Consider the following 7,671-nt stretch of genomic DNA (forward strand, 5'->3'; position numbering starts at 1 on the left):
TCATTGTGTTGTGGTGTGGTAGGATGCATGAGATTATTTCAATTCTTTAGTATTTATTGAAATATGCTTTAACTATGGTCTACTTTGAAGAAAGTTCCTCTTTAGGCAGTTAAAAAGGATGTGTATTTTGCAATTCTTGGATGAAACACTGTAAATATCTGTTAAATCTGTTTGTGTATGATGTTTTTTAACTCTGCTATTTCTGTGTTGATTTTTTTGTCTACTTGACTTATGATAGTGGAGTATTGAATCTTGATATAATTTTATTGGTGTCTATTCATTTTTTATGTCAGGTAGCTTTTGTTTTGTGAAACTAGATGCACTGACACTTGAAGTATGTACATACATATGCAAAATTTCTATCTCTTATTGGTGAATTGACCCCTTTACCAATATGTAGTGGTCTTGTTTGTCTCTTCTAACAAGTTTTCAACTTTGTCAGAAATTAGAGTCCCTATTCCTGCTTGCTTTTGGACTCTGGTTGTTAGAGCACCATTTTCGGTCCTTTAACTTTCAGGTTGTGTATCTTTCTGAATGAGGTGTGTCTTGCAGATAACATATAGATGAGTATTGCTTTGTATCCAGTCTCCCAGCCTATGTCTTTTGATTGGAGGGTTAAGATCATTTATATGGGGTGTTATTATTAAAGAGCATGTCATTTTAACTGTTTGTCTGGTGCTCAGTTTCTGTATTCCTTTTGTTTAAATTCTCTCACCATGGGATTTATTCTTTCCCTTGGACTCTTGGATATTGTTGTCTTTCTTCTCTCTGTTTAGAAATTCCTTAAACATTTTTTTTAGCAGCATTAGTTTGGTGGTTATAAATTGCTTTAACTTATACTCACTCTTCAAGGTATATATTTTTCCTGCAATTTGGCATTAGGATATAGTTTTCTGGTTTGCCAATTATTTTATTTTCAGGTTTGAGAAACTTCTCTTCAAGTCTTCTTCAACATAAGTTTTATGTTGAAAAAATCTACTGTTATTCTAATGGATTTACCCTTGGAAGTAACTCGATACTATTTCCCCATAGCTTTTAATATTGTCTCTTTGTTGTGAGTTTCTGAGATTTTGACTATAATGTGCTGTGGAGAGTTTCTTTTTTTTAATCATGTCTTTTTTGGTGCTAAATCCTTGATTAAGCTGGGTATCTATCTTGTTACTTAGAACTGAGACATTTTCTGCAGTAATTTCACTGAATAAATTTTTTATTCCATTATTCTACCTCTAGTCTTTCCTCAAGTCTGGAGATCCTTAAGCTTGTTCTTTTATAGTAATCTAGAATCTCCTAGATTTTGGCTATCATACTTTTTCATCTATATTGAACAGGTGTGGTGATAGTGGACATCCTTGTCTTGTTCCTGACTTTAGTGTGAAAGATTTCACTTTTTGACCACTTAGTATGATGTTGGCTGTTGGTTTTTCATAGATGGCTTTTATCAGGTTGAGATAGAGACTGTCTATTCCAATTTTCTGTAGGATTTCTATCATGAATGGCTGTTGGAATTTGTCAAACACTTTTCCTTAATTCATTCAACAGCTTATTTGGATCTTCTATAAGATCATGAATCATCTTTATAATTGATTCATTTAGCTGCTTATTTTTCTCTTCTTTGATTTCTTTAATCATTTTAAGTATAGTTTTTAACTCTTATGTGGAATTCCATCCTCTTCAGGATTTGTGGGGTCAACTCTAGGAAAGTTATGCATTTTTGAAAGCACTGTCTTGACTTGTTTTCTCATAATTTCTGTGTTATGGTGATAGAATTTGTAGATCAGATGGGGTAGAACACTCTGCAATTACTGTGAATATTTCTTTAGTACTTGGATTTCTCCTTTTAATATGTCCTTGGCTTTGGATATAATTCAGAGTGCAGGTACACATCCAACCCATTCAAAGTAGTAGACTCAGTTACTAGCATTGTTTTGTGAGAACAACCACCGGTAAAATTAACACCCAAAGGATGTTAACATATGTACATTATATACTTATATATACATATATATACATTAACATTTATACTTTAACATATAAATTTTTGTTATAAATTTTAACATCTAAATTTTATACATTAACATTAATTTGCTCAATTATTTCAAGAAATCAGGAAAACAAAGAAATAGTAGTGATGAAGAATAAGCTGAAATAGGTGACAAAAGAAAAGATGAGAATAGGGAGAAAATATGAAAAATGGAAAAAATGAAAAAAACAAAAGAAAATATGTTTTGATAATATTATTTTTGTACCTCTAAAGGAGGGGGGTGTAAAAATGAAGAAAATGGAAGGAAATATAATGAAAAGTGAGAGCAGCTTTACAGAGATTGTATCTAATTGATAAACTAGCAGAAAACCAATGTTAGAAGACCCAAGAAACAACCCTTGGTAAGGAGAACCTGACAGCTCTATGTAAGATGTTTTAGAAACTAAGCAGTAATTACCATTCATACAGAGCTGCACATATACATATGCCCCATTCTCTAAAACCAAAAGAAGAAAAAATAAGTTTTAATGACAGTATTCATACACAAGAAAAGATGCAGGGAAAGAGGAGAGAATTGAGAGGGTGTGAAAGGATATATAAAGAAAGAAGGGGTGATTTGACTAGAAAGTGAGAGAAGATACAGGGAGATTGAATCCATTTAATGACCTAACAGAAACACTAAGTCAGCAAGCCCTATGAAACAACACTTGGCATAGGAGAACATAATGTTACATGGCAAGATACTGTAGAAACAGAATCAATAACTAGCACTTGTAAGCTCTTACAGGCAAATCTGCACTCCACTAAGTCTTTCAAAAATAAACACCATTTAAAGAACAGGAAAAAAGATTAAAAACACAGTACAGTATTCCTCCTATTGATGATATTTATACTAATGCCTAAAGTAGTCCAGAGTGCTCTACCACATCAGTTCAAATAAGAGAGTCCTTGTAGGCCTTGCAGGAAGTTGAAGGGGATTCTTCTGTGATTGTTGTTGGATACTTGGGTAGTTTGACTAGTGGATGAACTAATTCTCAGTGACTGACTTAAACTCTTCTGCAGAATCTGCCACTTTCCTAGCAGGTCTGAAGGGTGGGCCACAGTTTCAAATTTTCCAGTGCATGCTCCTGGAGCTATTGCTGGCCAATGACTATGTGCCTCACTCCCAGCATCTCCAAGCAGAGTGGATAGGGGATAGGCACCTAGAGACTGTGTATTAGAGGGACCTGATTCTCAACCTTTCTTTCTTCCATACAGGGGCTCCCTCAGACTCAGGTTACCACCCACCAAAAAACCTTCCATCACTGCATCCATTTTCTGCTTGAGTCAACCTGCCTCTATTTCACCCTTTCTGTCAGAAAAGGAGGGATTCTCCCCACTACCCAGCCCATAGTTAGGCTGCTTATGAACAAGGGGTGAAGGAGTAGGGGTGTGGTCTGTCTCCAAATCCTGTGCTTTTAGTTTTGCTGTATCACAGTCACCTTTTTTATGGCCCACTCTATTTATTAGGGAATTACAAAAAAAATTCTTCTTTTCTATGCCTACGGGGAAGGAACTAGTCAAGATTTTATCCCACTCTTTCTGCTTAAGTTAGTTTTCTGCTTATTCTACTGGGGCAGGACAGGGGGATCTCCTAAGATGGCTTCCCATTGCAATCCCATCTAAATCCACAGTGACAAGATGAGAACCACCACTCTCCTCTTTATTCAATTGGCTGCTGTCTGATCGCCTATCTCCACAGGCTATATCTCTGTCCCAAAACAGAGCCAGCTCAGAAGAGAAAGTGGTGTCCTTCTTTCTGCTACTGCATGGGAGGGGGAGATCCTCTTACCCTCTAAGCTTCAGACTATTTAGAAACAGAACACATTGCTTCAGTTAATTTACTTATTTTTCTAGTTACCAATATTCCTGGGTTTTAACTTCTTGCTAGCTATCTCAAGATGCAATCCCACAACTCTTGATGTATCCTTGTCTCCTTTCAGAGCTGCTTACTTGCTGATTTGGGATGACTGTCCCAGAGTGATTTGAGAGTACAGGCTGCCTCAAGTCCACCATCCTTTCTCTCATTATGAATGGGTTTAAAAGTGTGGTGTATTCACACAATGAAACACTATTCAGCATTTAAAAAAAAAAAAAAAAGGGAACTTTTTCATTTGTGACATGAAGGGACATAGAGGACATTATGTTAATTGAAATAAGCCAGACTCAAATTAATAAAAACTGCAAAATTTCATTTATATACAGAATCTAATGAAGTCCAACTAATGGAAGTGGATAGTAGAATGCTGATTACCAGAGGTTGGAGATTGGGTTGGGGAAGTGGTCAAGAATATATTGGTCAACAGATGCAAGATTATCATTAGGATAAATAAGTTTGGAGTTTTATTGAAAAGCATGATGATTATAGTTAATAATAGTGTATTGTACATTTGAAAGTAGGTTAAAAAGGTTTTTAAATGTTCTCTTACAAGGAAATTATAAATATTTGAGTTGATAAATATGCTAATTAGCTTGATTCACTCATTTCACAATGTATACTTGTATTGAAACATCATATTGCATCTCCTAAGTATATAATTATTATTTGTCAATTAAAAATAAAATATTAGGAAAAAGATTTAGGCTGAGCACAGAGATGTCTTTTCTCAAATATAATTAAAATGCTCAGGGAGACTAAATAGAGAACATCAATGAATGGATTAGGCTGCAGTAAATTAGTGTTTCCCATTTTTCAAGAAAGACACAAATTCCACAAAATTCCTTGAACTTTTCTGGTGTTTAAATAGTGGAAACTATGTTTAATGATTAAAGATACTTAAGATACTGTACAAATCAAACATGGTATTTGCAGGTTATATATAGTCTATAGAAAAGTATTTGGGAGGCAAAACTGTTCACTGTAATATGAGCTATATCCATGTTAGATGAATCTTCTTAACAAGTGGAGACAACCTACTTTAATTATTACTTTAATTATACATGACAGTATAGATGGCTAACAGATTTCAAGACCTCTCTCATAAATATAGAATTTTATCTTTCCTAGTTCTACTATTTATAGACCTCTATTTCTAATCTCCCAAAAGAAAGATGTATTAGACTCTCAGCATTTCCTCTTTATAGTTTTCAAATGAGAAATCAATATAAAGTAGAATTATGAGGGGGCAATACTTTTAATTATCTTTCCTTAAATCCTGAAATCTTCTGAGTTCATATTCATAACTATCTAAATTAAATAAATTAGGTCCATATCCCATATACTGAGGTACATTCAGAATTTCAAGGTTTCTCATGACTCCCCTAGGGAACTACAGTCATTTTCTCGGTAATATCTTCTTTTGAAATATAATTGTTGACAACTGTTATCTTCTTTTTGATCACTATTCTCCATGCAATGCCTTCTCATTCATTCTCCAAATAACAAATAATACAAGGCTATTGTTTATAATACATAGCCAGTGTTTAAGATTAGATGAGTGAGAGGTCTAAAAGAATGCTGTATTTACTTTTCATAGGATTTTTTTATTCATACATGCCACTATACCTTATCTAAGACAATTTCTTAGCTAGCATATATCTGTACACAGAAATATCTATATTTTTTTCTCTAGTTCAGTTCCAGGTGTCCTACAAAGTTTCTTTCTCAGTTTCTTTGTTATTATTCTTTGTTTGTATCATAATGTGTTGTTTTGTTAGTAAGGAAACCAGTATTAAATCCAACAAGTTTTGCTTACTAGATGCATGAGACATTATCAAAATTTTTTAACTTTGCCCCAGTCATTACACCAGACTGGTGCAACCACTGTGGAAATCAGTATGGAGATACCTCAAAGAACTTGGATTGGAAGTCCCATTTGACCCAGCTATTCCCCTACTGGGTATCTTCCCCAAAGAATTAAAAGAATCATACCACTGTGATATATGTGCACTCATGTTCATAGCAGCAAAATTCATGATACCTAAAACCTGGAAGAAACCCAATTGTCCATCAACTGGAGACTGGATAAAGAAAGCATGGGATTTTTTAAATAAAAAGGAGTATTATTCAGCCATAAAGATTGAGAAGCTAGAGACATATATAGCTAAATGGATGCACATTGAGGCAATACTCTTAAGTGAAATAAATAGGACACACGTGTAAATACCGAATAGTTTCTCTAAAGTGAGAAAATGAAAGTGTAAATAAGGACTAAAAGGTATAATAGATTATGTGAAATATGAAGAAAAGGTGCAAGGGGGAAGGGGAAATGGGAGGGGTAGAGGAAAAGAAAGAAATGGAATTAATATGAGAAAAGGAAAAAATGGAAACAAAGTCTTTGTAGATAGGGAGGAATGGAGGAGTTGAAGGGAGGGCTGGGCAAGGGTGAAAAATAAGAACCAAGAGAGATTATGTAAAGGTGCAGATTTCCAATGATGAATGTCATTATATTGTATACCTAAAATGTGCTGATAAAATTAATAATACTTTTCATTAAAATTTTTTTAACTTTGCTTATTGTATGGAGATGAAATAGCTATTAACAGAAACTTTCCTGTGAAGATTAGAGGATAAGTATGGCCAAAAAAAAAATCTTACAATATGCAAACATTGGCATTGTTCAGGCAATCTTTCTTCTCCTACCATTCTCCTTGCCATTTCTGTACAACTTCATCCTTTCTTTCTCCTTTACAGATCTATTCTCAGCCCACAGTAAAGCCATTTCTTTTTTGACATCTTTTACTTACTTTTCTCTTTGCTGAGACAAAATATTCAACTTCCACAAGTTAAAATAAGAAACATTCAAAAAAAATATGAAACATTCGTTTTGACTCACAGTTTGTAGAAATTTCAGTCTGTAGTTGGCTGGTTGTAAGTCAGGGCAGCATAGTACGGGGACATCCCAGAAGAGAATCAGTCTATCACAAGGTGGGCAGAAGGCAGCAGCAGCAAACAGCAGCAGCCGGCCTTCCATCTTTCCCTTTATATTCCATCCAGGCTTCAAATCTATTGATTGGTGCCACCCACACCAAATGTGAGGCTTCCATTATCCATACCCACAATCCCAGCATCACACCCTTAACCCACACTTGCACACTCTTAATCCAGTCACCTTCAAAACTCCCAATCTATGACCACATGAAGGTTTGGGGGAAATCTAGATGAAAGCCATAACATCACCTCCAGTCACCAACAATGTACATTCATTTACATTTTATTTTCAAACTGTATTTTAAAATTGAAAACATTCTTCTGGCATCAATAAATGGTTCATTGACTATTTTCTGGGCAAAAATTACACTTTCCTGAGCAGGATCCTACAAAAATTGTGACGTTTCCCTATTTCCATTGCTGCGTGTCCAATTTTCTTCAGGTTAGATATTGAAATATTGCTAATTCTAAGCTCTCTTTGCTCATTCTCAAATAGCTCATTTCTCCTACAATTCATTACCAGTACTTTCATTCTTCTAACTGTTTTTTTTCTTCCTATCTCAGATGCTGGCCTTTATCACAAGGTAGAAGGTAATTATTTTGGCTAGCTTTTTGTCTCTCCAATTTGCCACTTCTGGCATTAGCATTTAAAACCTTCATTCCTTTACATGTGATAATCTTGTCAGAGATATACATAGTGTGTATAGTATCCACAATCATTTAAGTAAGATGTGCTTGCTGTAAGAATACTTTAATAATTTTATCTAAATTGGCAAACATC

The sequence above is a fragment of the Heterocephalus glaber genome, unplaced genomic scaffold (genome assembly GCF_053883595.1).
Source record: "Heterocephalus glaber isolate CG9 unplaced genomic scaffold, H.glaber_assembly_v1.0 deba00000122, whole genome shotgun sequence".
Lineage (NCBI taxonomy): Eukaryota > Metazoa > Chordata > Mammalia > Rodentia > Bathyergidae > Heterocephalus > Heterocephalus glaber.